The sequence below is a fragment of the Anomaloglossus baeobatrachus genome, chromosome 3 (genome assembly GCF_048569485.1).
Source record: "Anomaloglossus baeobatrachus isolate aAnoBae1 chromosome 3, aAnoBae1.hap1, whole genome shotgun sequence".
Classification (NCBI taxonomy): Eukaryota; Metazoa; Chordata; class Amphibia; order Anura; family Aromobatidae; genus Anomaloglossus; species Anomaloglossus baeobatrachus.
Genome location: NC_134355.1, coordinates 368,362,694 through 368,377,565, shown reverse-complemented (window position 1 = coordinate 368,377,565; position 14,872 = coordinate 368,362,694). Strand labels below are relative to the sequence as shown.

Below are 14,872 nucleotides of genomic sequence, written 5' to 3'. Positions count from 1 at the left end.
AACAGGAGAGAAGGCCCTGGAAAAGAAACTTCAGGTTACTGTCTTACCAGCAGCTGACTTCTGTGTGAGATTCGCACTGGCCCCCGAGGACGAAGCATCCACTTCCAAGATGAAATGTCTGTTAATCTCCGGTCTATGCTGCACTGAAGCCAATGAGAAGGCATGCTTAAGGGCGATAAATGCACTCTCCGCTTTAGGAGTCCACATCTTAGGATTCCCCCATTTGTGGGTCAGGGCCGTGATAGGGAGAATCCAGGATGAGAATTGAGGAATTAATTGACGGTAGTAATTGGAGAAACCAATGACCAACTAAATCGCCTTCATGCCATCAGGACAAGGCCACTTCAGAATCGTCGACACCTCCTCTGGTCCATCTTTAAGCCAGTGTCAGAGTTTATGTAGCCCAGGAAGAGAAGGGAAGTCCATTCAAAGAGGCACTTATCAAATTTGGCATATAAACGATTCTCCCTCAGCCTCCTTAGAAGTTGGCGAACATTCCTCCTGTGTGTAGGGAGATCGGAGAGGAACACAAAAATGTCATCCAGGTACACCTCTATGCACAAGTAGAGCAGATGTCGCAAGATATAATTCCCAAATTCCTGGAAGGCTGCCAGACCATTGCTTAGCTCAAATGGCATTACCTGATACTCATAGTGGCGGTCACGGGTGTTAAAGGCAGTCTTCCATTCATCACCCTACCATATTTGGACAACAACACCTTGGAGGTCGATCTTAGAGAAGGTCCTGGAATCTCGGAGATGGGTGAACAATTCTGGTATAAGTGACAGCGGATACTTATTCTTGACCATGATTTTGTTGACATCTCTAAAATCTATACAGAGCTGCAGGGAACCATCATTTTTGTTTACAAAGAAAAACCCAGCTCTGGCCAGTGAGGAGGACTTCTCGGTAAATCCCCTTGCCAGATTCTCGTTGATCTACTCAGACATGGCTTGGGTCTCCACCTGGGACACAGAGTAGATTTGGCCATATGGAGGTGAGTAACCAGGAAGTAGGTTGATAGGGCAATCATATGGCTTATGTGGTGGTAATGTCTCCACCTCCTTCTTTCGAAGACATCCATATAAGCCCAGTAGGCGATGGCCAACCCGGAAGATTTGAGGGCATCAATAGCAGTTGGGCAGTACGAACTGGAAACAGACATTTCTCTTGATAGGACTGACCCCATCTGAACACCTCTCCAGATCTCTAGTCCAAGACAGGCTCGTGTATCTGAAGCCATGGGAGGCCTAACACCAGTGGGTGTAACAGCCCTGGAAGCACATAGAACATGACCTTCTGTGAGTGCAATATTCCCACCTGAAGCTCAACTTGCTTGGTGTAGAACAGGATAGTCGTGGACAGAGATTTTACATCCACAAGGCTTGAAGTATTTCGATGGGAATATGATACCACTCCACAATGTTTTTTTTTAATGAAGTTCCTGGTGAAACCAGAGTCAAGATAGGTTGACTCAGTGAGTTGGGTGCTGTCACATAATATGGACATGGATAGCGATGGGGAGGACTTGCTTTCACCTAGGGTGGCCTCTCCTACTGACCCTAGGCTTGGGAGTTACTCAGTGTCAAAGTACAGAAATGGATTAGGGGTGTAGGGCTCCCACAGTATAAGCATCTCTCTGTGATGTGACAGTCCTCCCTTTTAAGCTTTGCCAGGTTAAAATGATCTACCTCCATGTGCTCAGGAGAAGCAACGGGAGCTGTGAATTGTGGCATGATGGGTCTCTGGAAGGTAGGAGCCAGGCACAACGCTCTTCTCTCTTGGTTCACCTCTGTTGAACATTTTTGGAACCTGACCGATGCAGATAGCCAATGACATCAGGTCATCCAGGGAAGAAAGCATATCACAACTGGCCAGTTCGTCCTTGATTCTTTTGGACAGTCCTTCCCAGAATGCAGACAGCAGTGCCTCATTATTCCAGCCTAGTTTTGAGGACAGGGTGCGGAAACGGGTGGCATACTTTCCTACAATGAGACTTCCCTGGTGAAATTTAAAAAGTGAAGACACTGCTGAGGAAACTTGCGGAATGCCCCCAGGAAGGTTTGTAGGTCCAAGATGACAGGATCACTTCTTTGCCATAATGGATTGATCCAAGCAAGGGCCTTTCCGGACATGTGCGACATCATGAAGGCCTCTTTGGCCTGGTTCAAAACGAACTGATGAGACAAAAGTTCAAAGTGCAAGGAGCACTATTTTATAAATTTCCTGCATTGCTGGAAGTCACTGTCAAACCACAGAGGAGCAGACAAACGAGGGCCAGAGTTTGGAGATGAATATGCTGCCGCAGTGTTGACTGCAGCTGGGACAGGATCGGGTGGAGATGTTGGTGTTAAGGTGTGCAAACGGGTGTCCACTGACTTCAAGTAGGTCAGGATTCAGTCTTGATGTTCCCAATGTTGGTCTGCGATCTGAGGACTACTGGATCCAACAGGATCCATGACTTGGGCAAACTGTTTTGCTTGCGGGTGTGAGTGGGAGTGGATCCAGTTGGCTACAGTATCAGCTTGACCTGAGATGCATAACTAAGCGACTAACTCATTTTCATTAGAGCCTCTGATGGTGATAGGCTTGTCCTGGGGGGATAGCTGTAGGTGCTACTCAGGAAGACATGGTACTGTGACACCTTTCCCCAGGAGAAGGAAATGCAGACATGGGCACTGATGCAGGAAGGAATAGTTTCTGGTGCAGACATGGGTAGCCAGGATGGCTGGTTCCGGCAGGTATGGAGGGTATGGCTGATACAGCAAGTGCTGCAGGTGCAGCAGACATAGCAGACATAGATGGCACAGCAGGTACAGAAGGTTAAGGCCACTTTACACACAGAGATAAATCTGCGGCAGATCTGTGGTTGCAGTGAAATTGTGGACAATCAGTACCAGGTTTGTAGCTGTGTACAAATGGAACAATATGTCCATGATTTCATTGCAACCACAGATCTGCCAAAGATTTATCTCTGTGTGTAAAGTGGCCTTAAGGCAGACATGGCAGTTACAGCAATCACAGCTGGCATGGCTGGTACATGTGGAGACACGGGTCTCAGTGGGTGCTCTAGTCCTCTGGCCCAGCCGCCTTTAGAAAGACAGCGTGGCTCAGGGCTCATCCTAACTGAACGCCGGCCTTCTTAACCGTGGGCGGAACACTTCTCAGACAACACAGGGTGAGGGAACCACAATAATTAGACTTTATTGGATCCCCAAACAAGTAACGGCACATAACACATAACCAGCAAAACACACAAATGTAACAGGCAACAGAGTCTCACCCTTCTGCTGGCTCACCAGGGATTTAGAATGTCCATGCCTCAGAGGTTCCAGGGCTAATTACTCCAATCCAGCAGCACCCCGCTTTCGGCGGGCACCCACCGAGACTGGAATAACGCCAGATTTAGGAAGCTGGCTGAGGTCTGCAAAGTCTGTACCAGGTGACCGAATTGTCCCAACCTGGGTTTCCTCCATAAGTAGTCTCTGGTTTGAAGTCTTGTATCCAAGTGTTCCTCTAGTGGAAGCCAAAGTCCCTAGACTGAGTCCACGAGATATCTTGATTATGATCCCCCAGTCAGCTCCTAAGAGCTTAGACTGGGTCCATCAGCATCCATCAACAACCATCAACAACAACCTGGTGGCTTAAAGAAATCCCTTTTATAGCCACAGCCTTCCACTTGGATACACTGCGTCCTCATCGATTGGTTGGACAAGATCGCCTCTCCCATTGGATGAATCTCAAGCTGCATGGACAATGTTCATCCAAATGATGTCTACAGAAAGACTGAGGGTATACATGTAGTCTGGAATGCACAGACTAGACAATGGCTACTAAGGTAATTACATTAGCAATACACAACTACAATACAATGATTACTGGAAGGGTCTGGAGAAACAATAGCTAAGCAAACATGACTTAGCACACATAAGAACAATAAGTCTGGCTGAATGTTAAGAAACTTTACCCCATGAGAGGCATTGGGTGTCCATGTCGTCACAATGAGAGGCATTGGGTGTCTGTTACGGTTGCTGCGAGCACTGGAGACTATGTCCAGATTTCTTGCTACTGCACATGTGCGAGCGCTGGAGACTAAGTCCAGATTTCTTGCTACTGCACATGTGCGAGCGCTGGAGACTAAGTCCAGATTTCTTGCTACTGCACATGTGCGAGCACCGGAGACTAAGTCCTATCTTGGAGCCATTGCAAATGTGCGGGTGACATCATCGCTGACACGAGGTCACATGTCTCTGACACCTTCTATGCCGATTGGTCGCTGGTCATGTGCTTGTGATGCCTTGCTCGGTGATAGGCCAGCATGACGTCACTCCTGTCGTTCTGGCAGCGGATTGGCTCTGGTGTCCTCCATCTTGGATGAGGCACAGAGTCTATATAAGACCCTGACACACGCAGCATGGCGCTCAGTCCTCTTGGTTCATGCATAAGAGTAGACGCTCTGTGCGCGTTCCTCTAGGCATTCCTCTGTCTATGCTAGGTGAGCGCTACCGGCAGGGTAGCGTTCTTATACCTTACAGCTTCGGCTGCTGTCCGTATGCTTACCTCTTAGGGGAGCGGACATAGGCAGGTGCCTGAGGCACATGGTCTGGCTGGGCCTTGTGGTTCGACTCGTAGGTGGACGTTGCCGCTAGGGTAACGTTCCTTATACTGCGTCTGGCAGTTGTTCGTATCCTCGCACACTAGGGGAGCGAACAGAGGTAGGAGTTTTGTGCGGCTTACGCTGCTGTTCGTCTCTTTTGCACCACTAGAAGAGCGGACCTAGGCAGGTGCCATATCTAGTGGTTTGTGTCCTCGCACACTAGTGGAGCGAACGCAGGTAGGAGCTTTGTGCGGCTTACGCTGCTGTTCGTCTCTTTTGCACCACTAGAAGAGCGGACCTAGGTAGGTGCCATTTCGCACACATTGCCTTTGTCTCTGTGATTATTAACAGAGATCATTCCACACACCCTCCAAGTAAGGGAGGAATTGCTTTGCTTGCTTATTGTATCCTTCTGTGAGTTAGCAGAGGTGTTGCACTCTGCCATAGTCTGCAGCAGAGTCTTTGCACGGTGGACCCTGACTGTCTGATACTCCTTTAAGTTATTATCAGACAGCCCCCCGTAACATTAGAACTGAGCCAAGGGTCTGGCAGTTATGGCAGAATATCAGCAGTTACACCGTTACATACAAGTACTTGAGTCACGGCTCAAGAGTATAGAGGATAAACCTCAGACCATAGTGACATCTGCACATGATCCTCGACTTGCTCTGCCAAACAGATATTCTGGCGATGCCAGATCATGTCGTGGTTTCATTAGTCAGTGTCAGATACACCTAGAGGTCAACTATTCTCGCTTCTCTACGGAGAGGTCCAGAGTAGGCTTTATCATCTCCTTACTTCAGGACAAAGCCTTAAAATGGGCGACTCCCCTATGGGAGCGCTCTGATGTGGTTACTCTGAGACATCAAGACTTTCTTGATGCTCTTAAGGCGGTATTCATGGGTCCGCAGGTTACCCATGATGCGGCCCTGAGACTGTTAGATCTATCTCAGGGTTCGTTATCCACTAGTTCTTATGCCATTGCTTTTAGAACTCTGGTGGCAGAACTAGATTGGCCAGAGAAGGTGTTGATTCCTATCTTCTGGAGAGGGTTGGCAGGCTATGTCAAGGATGCTCTTGCTACTCGTGAGGTCCCTGCTTCTCTGGAGGACTTGATCACAGTAGCAACGAGGATCGATGTACGCCATAAGGAACGTAGACTCGAGGTCTCTTCCTCACGCCCTAAGCATCGGGCTATTCCAGTTGTTGAGGGTCCACTACCGTCTTCCTCAGCATCTGAAACATCTCCCACTCCTATGGAGTTAGGTCATACGTCTTCCAGACTACGCAAGTCTGGTCCTCCTATATGTTACGTATGTCGTCAGGCTGGGCACTATGCCAACAAGTGTCCTAGTCGTCAGGGAAACTCCCTGGCCTAGTAACCATTAGAGGGGGGTTACTAGAGACGTCTTCTGCACCCTCTAAGTGTATCCCAGGTCAGCTCTCGTTATCTGAGAATACATGGCCTATTATGGCTTTTGTGGATTCCGGAGCTGACGGGACTTTTGTGTCCTCAGGATTTGTAAAGGGACACAATATTCCCTCTATCATGTTAGAGGTGCCTATTCCTGTCCGTGTTGTTAATGGAACTATGTTGTCTGACTCCATTACATTGAGGACAGTTCCCTTGCGCCTTTCCCTGTCTCAGGGTCACATAGAGGAGATTTCTTTTCTTGTTTTGCCTGAGGGTATAGACGACGTCCTTCTGGGTCTCCCATGGCTTCGGACTCATGCTCCTCACATTGACTGGGAGTCTGACAGCATTATTAGTTGGGGTTCGAAATGTCAGTCCCGATGTCTTCCCTTACCACCTAAGGTCATTGCGGTTACATCTACTGATCTCTCTCCCATACCTACACCCTATCTGGATTTCGCTGACGTGTTCTCCAAACAGGGTGCTGAGGTTCTTCCACCCCATAGGCCGTATGACTGTGCCATAGACCTTATCCCAGGTTCGGTTCCACCTAAAGGCAGGGTTTACCCCCTGTCGATACCTGAGTCGGAGGCCATGTCGACCTATATAAGAGAGAGTTTAGAGAAGGGGTTCATTCGTAAGTCTGTCTCTCCCGCGGGAGCTGGGTTTTTCTTTGTTCGGAAGAAAGAGGGTGATTTGCGTCCCTGCATAGATTACAGGGGTCTCAACGCAATCACAATAAAGAACAAATACCCATTACCTTTAATTTCGGAGCTCTTTGACAGACTGAGAGGAGCTCAAGTTTTTACGAAGTTGGATCTGCGGGGTGCGTATAACTTGGTACGAATTCGAAAGGGTGACGAATGGAAGACCGCTTTTAACACCCGAGACGGTCACTATGAATACCTCGTCATGCCTTTTGGGTTATGTAATGCACCCGCAGTATTTCAGGACTTCGTAAACGATGTGTTCAGGGATTTACTGTTATCCTCAGTAGTGGTGTATCTGGACGACATCCTGATTTTTTCTCCTGATCTGGAGACTCATCGTCAGGATGTCGTTCGTGTCCTTTCCCGTTTAAGGGAGCACTCATTGTTTGCTAAACTCGAGAAATGTGTATTCGAGCAGTCCTCATTGCCTTTTTTGGGTTACATTATCTCACAAGAGGGCCTGGCTATGGATCCTGCGAAGCTCTCTGCTGTCCTGCAATGGTCCGAACCTCATTCCTTGAAGGCGGTGCAACGCTTCTTAGGATTCATAAATTATTACAGGCAGTTCATACCCCATTTTTCCACTTTGGTGGCCCCTTTGGTGGCCTTGACTAAGAAAGGTGCTAATCCCAAAGCCTGGTCTACTGAGACATCTCAGGCTTTTGAGGCAGTAAAAAGACACTTTTCAACTGCACCCGTTCTTCAAAGACCCGATGAGAGTAAGCCCTTCCTCTTAGAGGTTGATGCCTCTTCAGTGGGTGCTGGTGCGGCCTTGTATCAAAAGAACGGTGCAGGTAGAAAAAGGCCGTGTTTCTTCTTTGCGAAAACCTTTTCACCGGCAGAGAGAAACTATACCATTGGGGATAGGGAACTGATCGCCTTGAGATTAGCCTTGGAGGAGTGGCGTCACTTGCTGGAAGGAGCGAAACATCCTTTCCAGGTCTATACAGACCATAAGAATCTGACGTACTTACAAACCGCTCAGCGTCTGAATCCTCGCCAAGCCCGCTGGTCCTTGTTTTTCTCCCGCTTTCACTTCTCCATCAACTATCTGTCTGGGAGTAAGAATAACAAGGCAGACGCCCTGTCTCGCTCTATGCTTTCTACCCAGGAAGAGATTGACGAACCTCGTCTTATCCTTCCCTCCAGGGTTTTTCATACGCTCTCCCCTGTGACGTTAGACCAAATCCCACCGGGCAAGACCTTTGTTCCGCCTGATCGACAGAATGATATACTGTCATGGGCCCACACCTCAAAGGTGGGTGGGCATTTTGGTATTAGGCGGACACGAGAGTTACTGGAGAGGTGGTATTGGTGGCCACACTTAGCCAGCCACGTCAAGAGATATGTCGGTTCCTGCTACTCGTGTGCTCGCAACCGTCCATTACGGCAGAGACCGGCTGGGCTCTTGCATCCTTTACCAGTGCCAGATAGACCATGGGAGGTGATAGGCATGGACTTTGTGGGTGATCTTCCATGTTCACAGGGACATAGATTTGTGTGGGTCATTACGGACCATTTCTCCCGGATGGTTCATCTCGTACCGTTATCGAGAATCCCATCTTCCAGGGTACTAGCCAAACTATTCCTCAAGCATGTCTTTAGGCTTCACGGGATCCCAGATCGTATCATTTGTGATAGAGGCCCGCAATTTACTTCCCGTTTCTGGCGAGATCTTTGTAGCCTTCTGCAAATTGAGTTGAATCTCTCTTCGGCATACCATCCGGAGACCAATGGTTTGGTTGAACGTACCAATCAATCTATGATTATATACCTTCGACACTTTGTTGCTGAGAACCACGATAACTGGTCCTCCCTCCTACCCTGGGCAGAATTTGCCCTTAACAATTCGCTGGCTGAGGCCACTGGGCAGACACCGTTCGTACTCAATAATGGGCAACACCCTAGGGTACCGGTACCGTTTCCCGCTGCTGCACCTTCTCCTCTTGTGGCCGACTGGGCAACTAATGCCAGAGAGGTTTGGGATCGGACTCAAGAGTCGATCCAAGCAGCTAAGGACCGTATGAAGACGGTGTCCGATCGGTTTCGTCGCCCGGCTCCTGTCTTTTCTCCAGGGGACTTTGTGTGGCTCTCTGCAAAACACGTGAGACTTAGAGTGAGCTCTGTCAAATTTGCTCCTTGCTTCCTGGGTCCTTATGAGGTTCTTCGACAGGTAAATCCTGTAGTCTACCAATTGAAGTTACCCGTCCATCTTAGGATTCATGACAAATTCCATGTCTCACTGCTAAAGCCGGCTATTTTACCTCACGCTCGTGAAGTGCACTCTCCTGCCTCTGATTCCTCTCGCTCTAGCTATGAGGTACGAGCCATAGTTGGTTCTAAGATGGTTAGAGGGCGCAGGTTCTTCTTGATAGATTGGGAGGGTTACGGCCCGGAACATCGCTCTTGGGAGCCTGAGGAGGCTGTCCATGCTCCCGACTTAGTTGCCGATTACCTGCATCGCCGGGAGGGGTGCCCTTGAGGGGGGGGTACTGTTACGGTTGCTGCGAGCACTGGAGACTATGTCCAGATTTCTTGCTACTGCACATGTGCGAGCGCTGGAGACTAAGTCCAGATTTCTTGCTACTGCACATGTGCGAGCGCTGGAGACTAAGTCCAGATTTCTTGCTACTGCACATGTGCGAGCACCGGAGACTAAGTCCTATCTTGGAGCCATTGCACATGTGCGGGTGACATCATCGCTGACATGAGGTCACATGTCTCTGACACCTTCTATGCCGATTGGTCGCTGGTCATGTGCTTGTGATGCCTTGCTCGGTGATAGGCCAGCATGACGTCACTCCTGTCGTTCTGGCAGCGGATTGGCTCTGGTGTCCTCCATCTTGGATGAGGCACAGAGTCTATATAAGACCCTGACACACGCAGCATGGCGCTCAGTCCTCTTGGTTCATGCATAAGAGTAGACGCTCTGTGCGCGTTCCTCTAGGCATTCCTATGTCTATGCTAGGTGAGCGCTACCAGCAGGGTAGCGTTCTTATACCTTACAGCTTCGGCTGCTGTCCGTATCCTTACCTCTTAGGGGAGCGGACATAGGCAGGTGCCTGAGGCACATGGTCTGGCTGGGCCTTGTGGTTCAACTCGTAGGTGGACGTTGCCGCTAGGGTAACGTTCCTTATACTGCGTCTGGCAGTTGTTCGTATCCTCGCACACTAGGGGAGCGAACAGAGGTAGGAGTTTTGTGCGGCTTACGCTGCTGTTCGTCTCTTTTGCACCACTAGAAGAGCGGACCTAGGCAGGTGCCATATCTAGTGGTTCGTGTCCTCGCACACTAGTGGAGCGAACGCAGGTAGGAGCTTTGTGCGGCTTACGCTGCTGTTCGTCTCTTTTGCACCACTAGAAGAGCGGACCTAGGTAGGTGCCATTTCGCACACATTGCCTTTGTCTCTGTGATTATTAACAGAGATCATTCCACACACCCTCCAAGTAAGGGAGGAATTGCTTTGCTTGCTTATTGTATCCTTCTGTGAGTTAGCAGAGGTGTTGCACTCTGCCATAGTCTGCAGCAGAGTCTTTGCACGGTGGACCCTGACTGTCTGATACTCCTTTAAGTTATTATCAGACAGCCCCCCGTAACAGTGTCCATGTCGTCACAGTACAGATAGGTACAGTGGGTTCTAGGACACAGATATGTGTTAGCAAACACAGCTTAAGATACCGGTCACGGGAATGAGACCTGAAAACTAGCAACGTGTCTCTAGGAATAGACCACATTGCCCAGGCATCTTCCATAGAGGGAGGATATCTTAAGTACTTAGTGCCACTCAGCTATCGGTGAAAGGCACTTCCGGGTTAGGGCACTTTGGTCCTTTAAGACAAATTATGCACTCCCTAAGCATGCTCCAAGGCGTGTGCAGGCCCTGGGAGCCGGCGGCAGAGGCTGAGTCAGAAGCCACCACTGGGCTGCCAGGAATGTGTGCCAGAATCACTGCTGGAGGAAGAGGGTAGGATAGAAAGGGGATGCCAGTAGCTGTGTTACAACTATTCTAAGGACAGTATTTTCTTGAAATTTTCTCTTTAAGACAGCTAGTACATTTTATCGTCTGAACTCACAGATCGGCTGTAATAAAATTGTTTCTTCTAAATCTCTATGTGCAGGACACCTGCACCACACAAGGAAACAATTCTTGTATTGTTCATGTTTAGCAGTGTATATAATACACTTTCCTTGTATTTTAGCTCATACAGCTCATCTTTGATTTTCTGTTGAGATACAGCCGTCATCTTTAAATGTAACTTTATTTCCTTCTTCACAGATTTCTTTCAAGACTATGGACATAAAGCACATTGTTTACTGAGATCTTTTTGCTTTGTGTTGGAGAAACTTAACAATTAAAAGCTTCTGCCATTAGTCATATTACTAGTTGCCTCACATTCTATACATCATGCATGTTTTGATGTACATGCATTAAGGCTACATGCGCACGCTGCATCTTTTTGTGTTCACAAACTGCAGCCAAAACTGCAGCCAAAACTGCACCTTGTCAGAGAGAGCCTGGAAATGTCACAAAAAACGCATGTAATTTTAGGTGCGTTTTTCGTGCGTTTTTGGTGCGTTTTTCACACCCTGCATTTTTGCTGCGTTTTTGTGACAAATGTTGACAAAAACGCAGGAAGAATGAGCATGCTGCATTTTATTTGTCACAAACCTTTGACAAATAAAACGCTGACAAATAAACTGCAACGTGCGCATGACAAATCTGACCTCATAGACTTTGCTGGGAAGTCAAATGTCAGAAAGTTCCGACAACAAAACTGCAGCCAAAAACGCAGCAAAAAAGCAGGAAAAAAAGCAGCGTGCGCATGTAGCCTAATAGTAATCGCAGCGTCAGTCCTTGAAGTGTCATATTCTTCTTGAAATGCACTCTTAACCCTTTGATGATTATTTTGCTTTTTCAGCTGATTCATTCTCGCTTTCTAGTTTCTGCATTTAACCTTTAGGTGCCCTGATTTCTTGCAGAGAAAAACATCAATTGTTTCCTTCAAATGATTTTTATTTTGCGGTAATTCTTGGGTTTTTAAAACAGATTCTGCTTTGGATGTCCCACTGATGCTTACACTTTCTGTCTTTCGCTTGTACTCATCCACAAGCTTTCCTCTGACATACTCCAATGTCAGCGCATAATCTGGCCGCTCATCTAGTGTAGTTACTAGTGTGTCATGGTTTTCTGGTAGACTGCTTAATAGTAGTGCAGCAACATGGAAATCCTAGATCTTCCCTAATGCCCAGCATCCACTTCACAGTTTCTAGAGTATTTCTTATGCAATCCTGCATATCTTGACCCTTATTTAGCTGAGACTGATATAGCTTTCATATTAACTAGAGCTTATTGCTGACATTTATCCTTTCATGCACTTTCTGCAGCTGTTCCCACATCTCTTTTGCAGTTTCACATTTACATACATGCACAATCTGATCATCATCTATACTGAGAGAGATAGTGATTTGTGCTTTCTGATCCTTCTCTATCCAGTCTTCTGGTAGTAGGTCAGATCTACACTCCTGTGTGTTTTTCCATGTACCTTCTCTTATCAGTAGGATATGTACTGTACTTAGAATTTCCAGGATTTGTAGTTCTGGTTAGATTTGATACTGTGAAAGAGAGTTTGTACTGATGGCCATGTTTTCTTTTTCTTCTTAATACATTGTTGTTCTCTCTCCTCTGGGCTGTTTGGGTTTCTGGGCCCATAACCAGTTGGCAGCACATTGATTTTTGTATTGTCTCGCTGATCAATAGTTAATATGTATTTTTTCAAGAACAAAAAATAACACTGCTTACAACCGGTATTCCTTATAGGTTAGGATGTCAGCATCTTGTCTGTCAGTTTGCAAGGTAAAAGGTAAGAAAGAATGCTCCAGATACGCATACACTTTTAGGCTACTTTCACACATTCGGTTTTTGCTGTCAGGCAGAATCCGGTATGTGACGGATTCGGCACAGATAGTGTGAAACCGTATGCACTGGATCAGTTTTTTTGACGATTCTGGCTTTTCCCTAGAACGCGTGGATATAGAAAATTAACATTCGGGAGGAGAGAGAGAGACTTTTTTGTGACTAGATATGCATTTAAAACACTTCTGGGTATGCTGAGTGAAAAACCGGATCCGGCACATGATTCCGGCGTTTGCCGCATGCCGCCGCTTATGGTGCGTATAGACTTACATTATGCACCATGCCGCACAGTGCTGGATTTGGCGCTATGCATTTTTTTGCCGCACGACAAAAAACATTCCTCTCTGCGTCATTTCCGGCAGACGGATTGACATATTTCGCCGGATCCAGCAAATATCAGCTCAAACGTGACGCCATGCGGCACAATCCGGCCCTAATGCAAGTCTATGAGGAAAAAACGCATCCGGCGGCAACAAATGCTGGATGCTTTTTTTCTGCAAAGCGCCGGATTGTGCCTGACGGCAAAAAACAGATGTGTGAAGGAGGCCTAAGAGAACAGGAAGTTCCCTATCGCTGTAGACATGTATATATATATACACACACACATATATTAATAAGAATTATTCCAACATTCTGGGATTATATACTGCTCAAAAAAAAATTAAGGAAACACTTAAACAACAAAATAGTATTTTAGTGTTCCCTTTATTTTTTAAGCAGTATATGAACAGTCTTAGCCATTTGTGTAAGCCTACATCCACAGAAGATATGTGGTTAGTTCTGCAGGATGTTTGGATCAACCTCCCATAACACTAAATATTGATTTTATTTAGATTTCTCTTTTGTTCACTCACTTTGCATTTTTTCAATTGATAAAAGTAAACTATTAACACTTGCATTTCTTAAAGCATTCTGACTTTGTTTCCACACATGCCTAAAGATTTTGCGCAATACTGTAAATATAGAATGAGAAAGTGATGTGCATCACACACACTCACATTTCAGCAGTCTGTAGTTACATATAATGACCACAGACTTTTCTTCTGATATAGAAGGGTAATGTTTGTGTTATAATGTTCTACATTTTGTTTTGAGACCATACAACCCCTTTAATGTGGAGAGTAATGTACTAATGAGCACCTATTGTTGTTTGGAAAAAATTGTGAAAGTAAGAAAAGCAAAGAATGGAAATATGGATGGGCGAACCTGAACTGTAAAGTTCGGTGTCCGTACCGAACACATGGTGTTTGTGCACACGACGCCGAACACGAGCTTTCTGGGACGTTCGTGTTACAGTTTGGGTCCAGGGGCTGTTAAAAAAAAGCATGGTATTAAAAAAACATTCTCATCATACTTACAGGTCCCGCGACGTCCTGCAGACTCTGCCTCCCAGCGCTTCTCCTTCCGCGTCCATCCGATCATTGCTGTTCCCCTCGGTAAGCACCTCTGGCTAAAAGGACCTGCCGTGACCGTGATGTCATATTCATGTGACCAGTCACGTATGAATGTTGTATTACCTCATTGGCTACAGACTGGTCACGTGAGTATGACGTCATCAAAGGTCCTGGTGTACCGTGATGCGAGTGTCATCGCATCAGGGTGCACAATCTCCCGACAGCAATGGGTGATCTGCGTTTATTTCCACAGCAGAGCCGCTCCTGTCGGGAGACTGCATGAGTTATACCTTCACTGTCAGCGTCTTCTTCATCACTCTGTCCAGAGCAATGTAACAGACCTGACATGGCTCTCTGTGCTTCTCACTGTGTATAGACTCTGTGCACAGTGATGAAGCAAAGTTGACATTGAGCTTTTGCTTCTCACTATATATAGACTGTGTCTGCACAGAATGATGAAACTGACATGGCTGTCCCTGTGGATTACGTCTGACTAAGGATTTTTTTTTATAATAATGATGGAATCTCTAAATGTTTTTTGTTTTATTTCTAATAAAAAAATTCTCTGTTATGTTTTTTTTTACTGTTTCCTAGAAATTCATGGTGGTCATGTCTAATTTGACACCATGAATTTTGGGCCTAGTACCATCTGAGAATACAAAGGTGGTATTAACCCCTTTATTACAAAGCAAACCTGCATTTTTTGTATTGCTAGCTAAGGGTAATCCAAGCAGCTATTGGCTGCTAACCCCCACTGCTTGGTGTTAGCTTCACTGGCAATGGAAAATCCAGGGAAGCCTTTTTTTTTTTGCCAAAAAAACGAAAAAAAAAAAAAATTACATGGG

At 46.7% G+C, this 14,872-nt stretch overlaps 1 protein-coding gene across 1 annotated transcript in view; it reads left to right on the top strand.

The window, feature by feature from the left end:
- The window catches only part of NT5E (5'-nucleotidase ecto), a 164,329-nt gene that overhangs the window by 138,376 nt on the left and 11,081 nt on the right, over positions 1-14,872 (top strand). The window lies entirely within an intron of this gene.